A 13,675-nucleotide genomic window follows, 5' to 3' on the forward strand; every position below is an offset into this window, starting at 1 on the left:
TTGCATTTATTGCTCAGAATTGCCTCTGCTATTCTAGGTCTTTTCTGGTTCCCAAAGAATTTTAGGATTGTTTTCTCTAGTTCTAGAGAAATTAAATCTGTGTAACAATTTGGAAGTATGGCCATTTTCACTATATTGATTCTTCCTAATCAAGAGCAAGGGATATCCTTCTATTTTCTAATATCCCCTTCAATCTCCTTTTTCACAATAGTGTAATATTCACTGTACAGGTCCTTTATTCCTTCATTAGATTACTACCTAGGTACTTCATTTTATTGAAAGCTATTGTGAAGGTGTTATTTCCCTAATGTTTTTCAGTGATTTTTTCATTGTTGACAGGAAGCCTGTTTACTTTTGAGTGTTGACTTTGTAAACAGCTATCTGATTGAATTCAGTTATTAAATCTATAAGTCTTTAGTGTAATTATTGGGGTATTCTGCGTAGAGTACCATGTAATCTTCAAATAAAGATACTTTAACATCTTCTTTTCCTATCTTTACTTCTTTTATTTCTTTCTCTTGTCTAAATACTAATGCTAATCTTTCCTGAACTGTATTGAATAGGAATGGTAATAGTGGACATCCTTGTCTTGTTCCTGATTTTAAAGTGAAGCTTTCAACTGCAGACACAGTGGCACACACCTGTAATCCCAGCCCTTGAGGTTGAGGTAGGAGGATCACTGCTAGTCTCAAAAAAAATATAAATAAATGAACAAACAAATAAACAAATAAATATAAACAAATACATAAATAAATGTAAACAAACAAACAAATAAATAAATAAATTTTTAAAAAGCGAAGCTTTCAGTTTTTGTCCATGTAGTGTAATTTTGGCTGTTGGTTCGTCATAGATGCTTTTATTAGATTTAGATAAATACCATCTATTCCAATTTTCTGTAGAGTTTTTACCATGAACAGGTGTTGGACTTTATCAAAAACTTTTTCTGCATATATTTAGATGATCATTTGAGTTTCTCCTTGGCTATGTTAATATGATGTATTACATTTATTGATTTGTATATGTTGAATGATCCTTGCATCCCTGAGTTGAATTCCACTTACTCATGGGATATAATCTTCTTGATGATTTGCTGCATTTTGTTTACCAGTATCTTTTCAGGATTTTTGCACCTATTTTCATTAGGAAAATGGCCTTCAGCTCTCTTTTTTGTTTGGATCCTTCTCTGGTTTGGGTATCAAGATGATGCTTGCCTTCAGGAATGAGTTTGGGAATAGAGCTTTCCTTTCAAGTTCACTAAAGAGTTTAAGAATTAGCAGCATTAGATCTTCTTTAAATTTCTTGCAGAATTCAGCAGTAAATCCATTGGGGCCTAGGTTCTTCTTTGTCGGTAAATTTTTGTTTGTTGTTTATTTTGTTTTGTTTAAGAATAGAGGTTAAGAGTAGGAAGAATTTATTGAGAGAGAGAAAACTTTTGTTTCAGAGGAACAGAAGGGGGTCTGAGAAGTGGGTTGCATCATTGGTAAGTTTTTAATTACATCTTCAATTTCATTGACTGATATTGGCTTATTTATGATTTTCATATCTTCTTGATTCAGCTTTGGTATTTAGGAATCTACTTCTTCCATTTTCAATCTTACTAGAATTCAGACTCTCAGAATAGGTATTGATGATCTTCTGAATGTATGCAGAATCTGTCATGATTTCACATTTTTCACTCCTTTTTGAATTCCAAATCATAAAATATTTGAATCTTCTCTTTCCTTTTTTGATAAGTTTGGCCAACAGTTTATGAATATTACTTAATCTTTGAAAGAACTAACTCTTTGATTTAATGACTCTTTGTATTGTTTTCTTTGTATCCAATGCATTAATTTCTGCTCTGATCTTTATAATTTCCTCCCTCATGTGAGCTTTGTACTTGACTTGCTCTGATTTTTCTAGAAGCTCGAAGTTCTACATTAGATCTTTTGATTTTGCTCTGCTTTCCTGGTATGGATGTTCACCTCTATACATTTCCCTCATGGGACTTCTTTCATTTGCCCATAAGTTCAAAGATGTTGTATTGACATTATCATTTAATTGTAGAAACTGATTCCTTCTTTAATTTCATCTGTGACAAGTTTGTTGTTCTCATGGTGTTTAATTTCCATGTGTTTATGAAATTTTTGTGGTTTACTTTGACATTGATTTGCAATTTCATTGCACCATAATCTGATAATATACATGAGATAATTTTGGTTCCTTTGTATTTATTTAAGAAATTGTATATGCTCCATTTTGAGAAAGTCTCATGTGCATCAGAGAACAATGTGCATTCTGATGTGACGTAGAACATTCTGTAGAGAGCTGTTAAGTCTATTTGTTCAAAAGTTTGGTTCAGTTCTAATATTCCATTGTTGAATTTCATCTAGTTGATCTTACCATTTGTGACAGTGGGGTATTGAGATCCTGCAATACAATTGTATTGGTATTAATTTGATTTTTCATGTCCATTAATATTTGTTCTATATAGTTGGGTGCACTAGAATTTGGTGCACATATATTTTTGATTATTATCCCTTCCTCTTGGATTATTCCCTTTACAAGGATGCAGTGACCTTCTTTGTCTCTCTTAGTCAGTCTTAGATTTACATGCAAATTCACTTTGCCTGCAAATACATTAGTTACCCCTGCTTTTCTCCAGGTTCCTGTCACATGGAGAATTGTTTTCCATCCTTTGACTTTCAGTCTATCCATTTCTTTTTGAATGATATGTGTTTCTTCTATGCAGCATAATTTTAGAACTTATTTCTTGATCCATTCTGCCAGTCTGATTTTTTTTTTTTGATAAATTGAGACCATTTACACTGGTGGTCATAACTGATATGTATTGACTTATCCCTGTCATGTTATTTTCTTCTTGTTTGCTCTCCTTTTTCACCTCTGTATAATTGCTTGCTTTACTTGATAGATTCTTTCTGTTGGGGTCATGGAGTTGTAATCCTCGTTATATCGTTCTACTATATTCTTCAGGACATTTTGAAGTGTTGGTTTTGTGTTCAAGAATTTCCTCAGGTGTTCTTTTCATGAAGATATCTTATTTTTCCATCAGTTTTGAAACATAATTTTGCAGGGTACATCAATCTGGGTTGGAAGTTGTTTTCTTTTGGGGCATGAAGTATCTCATTCCAAGCTCTCCTTGACTTGAGGGTTTCTGTTAAGAAGTCTGCTGTGGTTCTGATGGATTTTGCTTTATAGATGATTTGTTACTTTCTTCTAACAACTTTTTAGTAATCTGATCTTGCGTTGAATTTCTGGAATCTTGAGTATTATATGGCTTGGTGTAGACTATTTTGACCATGGCTCATATCAGTTCTACATGTCTCACATGCCTGTTTGTCAAATTCTTCTTTCCTGCTTTGGAAGTATTCTGCAATGTCTTCTGTGAACAGACTGTTTACGTCATTTGAGCTATCTCCTGCTTTTTTATGTCATCTGCGCTATCTCCTGCTTTTACATTGACTCCAATGAGTCTCATGTTATTTTTCTTTGCACAATCTAGTAGATGCTAAATTGATTTTTCATGGTCTTTTTCTATTTTTAAGAAATCTTTCTTTTCGTGATCATTAATTGTCATACTGTCTTCCATATCTGATATTCTGTCCTCACATTGGCTGATTGCATTGCTTATATTTTCAATGGAATTTTTATTCTCCTGGGTAACTGTTTAAATTCTATTTCTTTCCTATGTTGGTTGTTAATGGTTTCCATCATTTTCCTAAACTTCTCTATTTTTATCTGTATCTGCTCTAAAGTCACTAAGCAGGTATTTCATTATAGTCACCATTTCTGTATTTATCTGAGAAATTATTTCTGGTTTGGTTTCTTTCTAGAGTCTCATTCATCTGCTTTGTTACTTCCAATGTTACCACATCAAAGAGTCCAAGTAGGGGGCTTTTGAATTTTTTTTTTTTTTTACCTTGTTGCCTCCTGGGTTTGCCTTTGCTGAACTGGACATCTGGGGTTACATCCTGTTTAAGTGTCCTCTCATTTTCTTTTTTAAAATTTAATTCATGTGTTGATGATTGCAAATTACCTACGGTAAGCCCTTTTATTTAGCACCCTTAGGAAATGACTACTTCTCAGAGGTCTTTCCAATGTAGCTGGCATTTGGGTTTTGAACCTGTTGCAAGATCCTACCTATTCAATTTATTGTACATAAAAGTTACTACCTACTTGGGCCAGCATCTGGTTCTTTGGCACTGTCCCAGTAATTTTTACGGCCCATAGGCAATCCCCTTCTTGGCACAACAAGAAGAACTACTGATTAGGATTACGTCACTTTGGCTAAAGTACAATCAGCAATAAAAGTGGTATGAAACACAGCCTAGAAAGGGACAAACTGTGATAACTTAATTTGCCCCCTTTAACCACATAGACTACATTCATGGTTCTATAGTAAAAGCTAAAAAGAACCAGAAAAGTGTATGCGGTACATAAGCCATCCACGTGGCAATTTTACCTTCAGGGGACAGTATTTAAAAGGAGCTATAGGGAGAAATAGAGAAATAGAAGAAGAGGAAGATATTAAAAGGAAGGCCTGAGGACAAAAGAAGATCATGCAAACTTTGGGAAACCAATGAAGAAGACAGGCGGGAGAGAAGGAAGAAATAAAAACAAGAACTGAACAGAACAACACCAACAAAACTAGAAACCATGCTCACACTCATATAAAAACCAGAAAAATCAAGAAAAAAAAACTGAGAGAGAGAGGAAAAAAGAAAATAAGGGGAAAATCCACTTTAAGCTGTGTCACAACATGGGCTGTCAGAGTGGAGATATGAGCTAATTAATCCCAGAAAGCCAGCTATAGCTTATGGTGTAGTAGTGGATAATGCCAGAAAGTCTACACCTTTTGTTCCACTGAAGTTGAGGCTGGGTTCTGGCTGTAAAGCTGGGACCAGACTTGTTCAGCCTGCAATGGTCTGTGTGCCTCCTGCCCACTTGAACTCATGTCCCTCACATGCTGACTTGAATTCGTAAGCCTGACACTGTCATGGGGAGCCACTAGATAGAGCTTGCAGCTGTTCTGATTTCTGAGCTCAGCTGGCCCCTCTCCAAGATGGCAACTGGCCAATTGCCCTCTCCTCCTGGACATCTGGACTAGAATAAGTCACCAGCCACTGTAGTCTGCTGTGTTCATTGCTCTGTTTCTACTGGTTCATTTCTCTGGGGAGGACTCTGAGGTCACTAGTAGTCATGGCGCACCTGCAGGTTTGAGCTACCCCTCCCACACAGTGAATCTGGGCTTGGGCAGAGAGCACCATCTCTCACCTCCTTTTTCATTGAAGTTTCCCTTGTCAATCTCCCCCTGGGCTTCATTTCTGACTTCAGATCTTCCTGGGTCCCACAGACCCACTTCACTCCTTCTTCTTTTCCTCACATTGCTATATTCTGGTGTCTGGATACCAAGTCTCAGAGAAGCTTTTTCTCTGCTGCTCATGACTCCACCATCTTCCTGGAATTCCCTTATTCCATAATTCTACATTCTCTCCTAGCTGATCTCACTCATGTTCTTGACTATGATTTTCACCATTGTGCCAGTGTCTTCCTAATCAGCATCTCTAACCCACATGATATTCTTTGAGGTCCAGGGTCACATACCCAATTTTCTGCTGGACAGTTCCACGCATTCATGATAGGAAGTCAAGTCCAGCCCTCTAAGCTACTTCTCCTTGTTTATTATTTCAGTAAATGGCACTGCCCTGTAAGTAATTTCTCAACCAAACGCTTGTAAATCATCTTTGACCCTTCCATCCATTCATATAGATCATCCACTTCTACTCAATCCCAAATCTTACTTATTTTCACTCTTAATACCTCGTGATTATGTCCACTTAATTTTATACTTTAATTACCACCATATCTCACTTCCAATTTCCTGAAAATCATCCTGCATCCACTCTTGACCCCTCCAAACTGTTCTCCATATAGAAATCAGAATAATCATTTAAAACCTGAAATTAATTCCAATTATTTTCTTTCATATTCATTTCAAACTTTTTAGTACATATTTTCAGTGCCTAATAATTATATTTCTTGTGAGGAATTGAAATATATACATAACACATCTTAATTCTTTTTTCACCCCTCTCCCTTAGCCTCCCCTTGTCTCTCTTTCCCTCTATCTCTTGACCTTTCCATTTGAAATAGATCTATCTTTCTACTTCTTATTATCTCTTTTTTATAAGATTATTTGTAATTTATTATTTTTATAAGATTATTTGTAGGATTATTTATAAGATTGTATTTATTATAAGATTATTTATAATTATTACTTATTTTTTATGATTATTATTTATATAAGATTATATCAAAGAATGATATACCTAAGACAGTGCACGAAATCTGTCCACACATATTATCTCCCTTATATTTTGTACTTTGTTTTTATTTTAGGCTTTACATATAAGAGAAATCATCTAATATTTACATTTGTGCAACTGATTTATTTTATTTAATATTATGGTCTTGAAGTTTATCCATTTTCTTACAAATGATGTATTTATCCTTCTATATGGCAGAATAGTACTCCATTGTATGTAAATATCACATTTTCTTTATCAGTTCATCTGTTGATGGATATAATCTTGCTTCCAAGATGTACTTATAATGAACAGTGCTGCAATAAACACGTGTGTGCATGTATCACTAGGGATAGCTAGATCAAATGGAGTTGCTAGCATTAGTTTTCTGAGGAATCTCCATACTGATTTCCACAGTGGGTTGTACTAATTTACATTCCTAACACCAAAGCAGAAGTGTCCCTTTCTCTTGAAAGCCTTCTCAGCATTTGTTATTAGTTGAGGTCTTGATGATAGCCATTCTTTATGTTATTTTAATTTGCATTTCTACAATGAGTACTGATGTACATTTTGATGTACTTATTGCCCATTTCTTATTCTTCTGAGAAGTGTCTATTCATTTCAGTTGCTCATTTTTAACTGAATCTTTTGTTTTAGAAGATCTAATTTTTTAATTGTTTATATATTCTAGATATTAGTCCTCTATGGAATAGCCATCAAAATTTTCCCATTTTGTAACTTGTCTCTTCACTCTGTTGGTTATTTCTTTTGCTCTGCAGAAGCTTTTTAACTTGATGTGTTCCCATTTATTGATTCTTAGGACTATTTCTTGTGCAGCTAGGGTTCTGTTCTGAAAATTTTTGTCTACATCTATGTCTTCAAGAGTTTAACCTATTTTACTTTCATATCAGGTTGTTTCTGTTTTAACATTTATATCTTTTATCCCTTTTGATTTTAATTCAGTACATGGTGAGATATATGGGCCTATATTCAATTTTCTACATGTAGATTGACAATTTTCACAGAACAATTTATCAAAGGGACCATCTCTCCTCCATTGTATGTTTTTGGCCCCTTTGTCAAAGGTAATTAGTTGCATTGCCAGAAGTTATTTCTGCATCTTCAGTTCTGTACCATTGCTCTTCATGTCGGTTTTTGCACCAGTACCATGCTGTCTTTATCACTGTAGCTCTATAATATAATTTGAAATATAGGATATGGTGCCTCCTGTTTTGCTTTTGTTACCTAAGATTTCTCTGCTATTTTGAGTTTCTTTCAATTCCATATAAATTTTAGGATTGTTTTCTCTAGTTCTGTGAGGAATGCTAGAGTTATTTTGTTTGGGATAACTGTATATAAGTTTTGGAAGTATGGCCATTTTGAGTATATTGATTTTGCTTATCAAGAAACAGGGGATGTCCTTCCATTTTCTGATTTCTTCTGCCACCTCCTTTTCCAGAGTACTGTGAATTTTGCTGTACAGTTTTTTTACTTTCTTGGTTAGATTACTTCTCAAGTATTTTCTTTTCTTTTCTTAGTTAATTTTATTGGTACATTTTATAGACACATGATGATAACATTCATTATAAGGAATTTAGACATGTATATAATATATCTTGATTCTTCTTTTTTCCACAAACCCCTCCTCTCCTTTCAAGCCTTCCTCCCCTCCCTTGTTTCCATTTCTTACCTTGTATTCCCATTTTTCTTTTTTCTTCCTTCCTTTTCCCTCTCCCTCCCTTATTCCCCTTCTCATTTGAAGATTTTCTTTCCACTTTCCAATACCTACTATTCTTTTGGTTCTTATTTATATTTTAGGTTTCTCACACCAAGAGAAACAATGTAAAATTTACACATGTATTTTTTTCACTTAAGAGTATGGTCTCAAGGTTCATCCATTTAGCTAGAAATGTCTCCAGTTCATCCTCCTTTAGGGTTGAGTACCATCCCATTGTATATAAAACCCCACATCTTCTTTATTCATTCATTAGTTGATGGGATTTTGGCTGTTTTCAAAATTTCCCTGTTGCAAATTGTACTATTATAAACATGGGTGTACATATATTGCTGTTGTATGATGTTCTCAGTTCTTTGGGGAATACACCAAGAGAAGGAATAGCTGGGTCAAATGGAACTTCTAGTTTTAGGTTTTTGAGAAATCTTCACACTGATTTTCACAGTGGTTGCACCAGTTTACATTCTTAGCAACAGTAGAGAAGTGTTCCTTGTTCCTCACAGCCCCATAAACCTTTATGTTATCCATTATCCTAAAATTCATTTGGAACAATAAGAGACTTAGAATAGCAAACACAATGCTGGGCAACAAAGGCAAGGCAGACTATATCACAACACCTGACTTGAAATTATACTACAAAGCTACTGTGTTAAAAACATGATACTGGCAAAAAGAAAACAGACCTGAGGATCAACAGAACAAATTAGAAGATACAAAAGCAACCTCAAATACATTCAGCTACTTTATCTTTAACAAAGGGGCCAAACACCCTCACTGGAAGAAAAATAGGTTCTTTAATAAATGGTGCTGAGAAAACTGGCTTTCCATACACCAAAAATTAAAGCTAGACCCATATCTCTCAATATGCATCCAAGTAAAATTTAAATGGATTAAAATCTGAAGATATCTTGGTTACTTTTCTTGCATTGCTAGGACAAAATACATGACACCCAAAATTAAGGAAGGAAAGGTTTATTCAGCTCAGTTTGTGGTGGTTTCAGTCCATACTTAGATGGCTCCAAGTTCATGGCAGAGAGCAATAGTTCATAGCGATAGAAAACAGCAAAATCAGCAAGAACAAGAGAAAGGGAGGGGCAGCAGCAAGCAAGCCTCCTTCCTTCCCTTATATTGTATTTGCGCTACCCACCCTGCTACACACAGTGCAGGGTGGGTGTAGCACTCATACCCATAACCCCACTGCATCATGAGTCAATCAAAAACTCTAGAACCCCACCTTATGACTGAATGAGGCTTTAGGGGGACACAAACCATGACAGAAGACAAAATATGTAAAACTCTTGAAGATATAGGCATAGGCAAAGTCTTTATGGACAAAACCCTAATCACACAGAAAATATTGCAAAGAATCAATAATTGGGATGTCACTTTATTAAAAAGCTTTTGCACACAAAAGAAATTATCAACAGAACGAAGAGACAACCCACAAAATGTGAAAAAAGTTTGCCAGCTCTTCCCCAGACAAAGGACTAATATCCAGAACTGATAAAGAAATTAAAAAAACAGATTCCCCAAATTTAAAGATCTAATCCAAAAATGGGCATTTGAAATGACTAGACATATTTCAAATGAAAAAGTACAAATGGCCAATATATTTTTAAAATTCAGCATCACAGTCTGTCAAGAGCTGCAAATTAAAATAACACAGATTTCATCTTATTCCAGAAAGAATGACTATTATCAAGAAAGCAACCAATTATTTAATTTTCTTGAAAATAATTTTCATGTCTTTTGGGGATAGGTCTCACAAGCAGGTTGAGTTGAACTTCGACTCACTTTGTAGCCCCGGCTGGTCTTGAACTCATAGAAATCCTCCTGCCTCAGCTTTCTGAGTGCTGGGATTATGTGGTGACTATCATGCCCAAGGTCCTGATGATACTGTGAATGGTATATCCTAATTTCTTTCCTGGTGAGTTTATAATTTGTGTGCAAAAATGCTATTGATTTTTGTGTGCTGATTTTTTATCCTCCTATATTGCTAAATTTGTTTATTAATTCAAAGAGTCTTTTAGTGGAACCTTTTAGGTCTTTTGTGTAAGGCATCATGCTATCCACGAATAATGATAATCTGACTTTTATATATATATATATAAAATAATTCGTATCAAATAATTTGGTATCAGTATCAAATAATTTCTTGCTCTGGCTAATGTTTTAAATAGTATACTGAACAAAAGTGACACAGTGAATATCCTTATCTTTGTTGTGTTTTTAGAGGGAAACTTCCACTTTCCCCTATTTATTATTATGTTGACAATGGGTTTATCACAAATGACTTTACTCAGACTGAGATAAGGTCCTTCTATATCTTTCTTATTCAGAATTATTATCATGAACAGATGTTGGGTTTTGTCAAAGGCTTTTCTGCATCTACTGAGATGATCACATGATTTTTGTCCTTGCTTCTGTTTATGTGATAAATTACATTTAATAATTTAGGTATACTGAGCCATCACTGCCTCCCTGGGATTAAGCCTACTTTGTCATTGTATGTGACCTTTTCTGATAATTTGTTGCACTGTTTGCCAATATCTTCTTTAGGATTTTCACATCTATGTCCTTAAAAAGATTGGCCTACAGTTACCCTTTCAGGATTGGATCTTTGCCTGGTTTTGAATCAATGTAGTGCTAGCTTCTAGGTGTGACTTTAGGAGTACTCCTTCCCTTTCAGTGTCATTAAAGAATTAGGAGAATATGTGTGATAGCTCTTCCCTGAACTTCTTATACAATTCACCAGTATCAAATCATTTCCTACTTCAAGCCCTTACACAGTTTTATATAACCCTTGGGATTAAGTCCTGATTCATTAATATATTACATTTTGTGCCTATTTTCCTGGCTCTTTTACTCCAGCCTTGTGCTGTGTCTTCAATTCCTTGAACGTGCTTCACATTCTCATGTCAGAACATTCCAACATGCCATTTGCAAGGTTCAGAACCCTCTTTCCTGCAGTTCCTCCCTTAATTAATTCCCCTATGTCCCTCATATTTCAACTGGAAACAATTTCTATCTTAAAGCAGCTCGTTGTATTACTGTATTGGCCATTCTGCATTTTTTTCTCTCTTTCCTGGTCTCATTTTTGTTCTTTCCTGCTCTGATCTGTCCCTGAGATAGCTGAAGAGTGCTACCTGCCTCACTAAGCCTCCTTTGCACCCGGTTATGCTGGAAAGGCCAATCAATGGAAAGGAAGCAACTTCAGAGAAACAGGATAAGCAGAGAGGAGGACTGGGTATTTCTTACTTTGCTCCCTCCCCACTGTGGCCTACAGTTCTCAGAGTGGCTGTGTTTCCCTTCTCAGTGATGCTACTTTTCACCAGATGGGGCATATAAGGGCTTCCCTAGGAAAACTGGCCCTTAAATAAGGCCACACCCACTGTGGATTCACATAACCCTGCTGAGAACTCTGTCAACTGTTTTACCCTTCTAGTGGACCTTTCCCAGAACTCTGGCTCTTATACTACTCCTGATTCATTGTTTTCATCTACCCAGTCTCTTTTTTTTTTTGTCCTTTTGAGAGAGGGTCTCACTATACAGTTCAGGCTGGCCTTGAGCTCACTTTGTAGCTCAGGCTGGCCTCAAACTCACAATGATCCTCCTGCCTCAGCCCCCCAAGTACTGGGCTTACAGGCATGCACCACCACTAAAATACCTACTCTGGGGCTGGGGATTTAGCTCAGCGGCACAGCACCTGCCTGGCAAGTGCAAAGTCGTGAGTTTGATTCCTGGTACCAGAAAAAAATAAAATAAAATAAAATAAAATACCTACTCTTCAATCATATGTGGAAGAATTTATCTAAAGACTCCCTTCACTCTTGATTAGAAGCCTCATGCAGGAAGAGTTCTGTAATTGATTTCTCACTGTTGTATTAGCAGGACCTAGCACAGTACCTACCACACAGTACCACTAATTATATAACTGCCAAATGAAGGGATAACCTTGAATAATGATTAGCAACATGAAGGGAATGTGTTGGACATGAGGAGAGTGGATTGAAGAAAATTGCTAAGAATCAGTTAGCAAAATTTACTCATACATCACAACACATATGGATTGCTCAAATGAAATGTGAGAAAATTACATAATAGTGCTATTATATGTATCTACTTGCTTTTACTGTTGAAATTAACTCCTTAAGTTCTATCTTCAAGTTCTTGCAGGTTTTTTGTTTTGTTTCATTTTTTTGTTTGTTTTTTAATAAGCTTCCCTCTGCACTGGAGAAATGAGAGCCGAAGGACAAGAAGAGCACATGGAGGGGAGAACAGGCCCAGATACTCACCAGTCTACAGAGTTGCAAACTTTCCTGAGGCAAATTCTAGAAGTCGTGAGAAGGGCTACAGCCCATAAAGCTTTGTAAGATGCATATTTCTTAAGGAAATTGAATTGTCAGGAGAAAGGAGAATTATCTTTTGAAAAATTGGTTGGTAATACTTCATTTCACTCATTAAATTTCAAAAAAGAAAACTAGACATAAAGATTACACATAATTACCCTCAGAGAGAAAGAACACCAGCCCATAACAAGCAAAGTTCTTAGGCTCAGAAGTAGAGCATAATGAGACATCAATATACCAAAGCTGACCACTCAGGCACGTTATCCCCCAAGCTGGAGAAATCTTTTTTATGTCATATTGGCACCTTCCAGTCTGCACAAAAGATCGATTTCTTTGTACATTTTTCAATGAGCTGTTGTCAAGTTTCTTTAGAAAAATCAAGATAAAATAGGGGATTATTGGAATTAGGAAGTATTAAAATGTGGTAAATGTTATTTCACCAGGCAGAAGCCTGGGATAGTTCATCTACATTCATGTTGCCCCATCTTTTCTGAGTTGAACAATAAAGAATAGGAGACTGGCCCCACGCACACCAATCTCTTACTGTTATAATGGTCTGCTCACCCATCTCTTTCCTTTTATAAGCAAAGCTAAGCTTGACCTGCTGTCACTGATTCTACATATCCACAGGCATCCACCAGGAAGTCCACCCTACTTATCTCCTGTGCACCAGTGCTTGTTTGTTCAGGGTTCCACTTTACTTGGAACAGTTAGGGCTCTCAGGCATACTCAAACTCTACATGCTGTCCACGGGACTTCACCAGTCATCCCTACACAAGAGCTCTTATTACTACAAGAATTAATTTGTCACATGCCAGAGTTATGAGAAACCTATTATGGCTCACTCAATTCTTCCATTTTACAGATAGGAAAGCTAGACTCATAAGAACAAAATTATGTACTTGTCCCTCAAAGATGAAAAATGACATGCAGAGATTGTGAGTTGTGTAAATGGTTCTTAAGTTATGTAAATGGTAGCTTCATCTGTGTACAGAGGCTATGACTTTGCCACATTTTTTGTATAATCATAAGATCATTTCCTTGATCTAAAGAGTGATGCTTTCCTTCTGAGCAGTTTCCTCTCAAAAGAAAGGCATCACATAGCATGAGGGAAAGGAGAAAAGGAGGAAGGGAAAATTTTTAAAAAATACATAGATATACACACGCACAGTAGCTAAGATAGTTTTACTACTAATTTCTACTAGTTGATTCAAAGGAACAGTTAGTGCTTCTATTTTTGATCAGTTTTGCATACCTATATCTTGTAATCTGAGCAACTACTTTGA

This window comes from Chinchilla lanigera, unplaced genomic scaffold, assembly GCF_000276665.1.
Source record: "Chinchilla lanigera isolate Chin_1 unplaced genomic scaffold, ChiLan1.0 scaffold00010, whole genome shotgun sequence".
Taxonomy (NCBI): domain Eukaryota; kingdom Metazoa; phylum Chordata; class Mammalia; order Rodentia; family Chinchillidae; genus Chinchilla; species Chinchilla lanigera.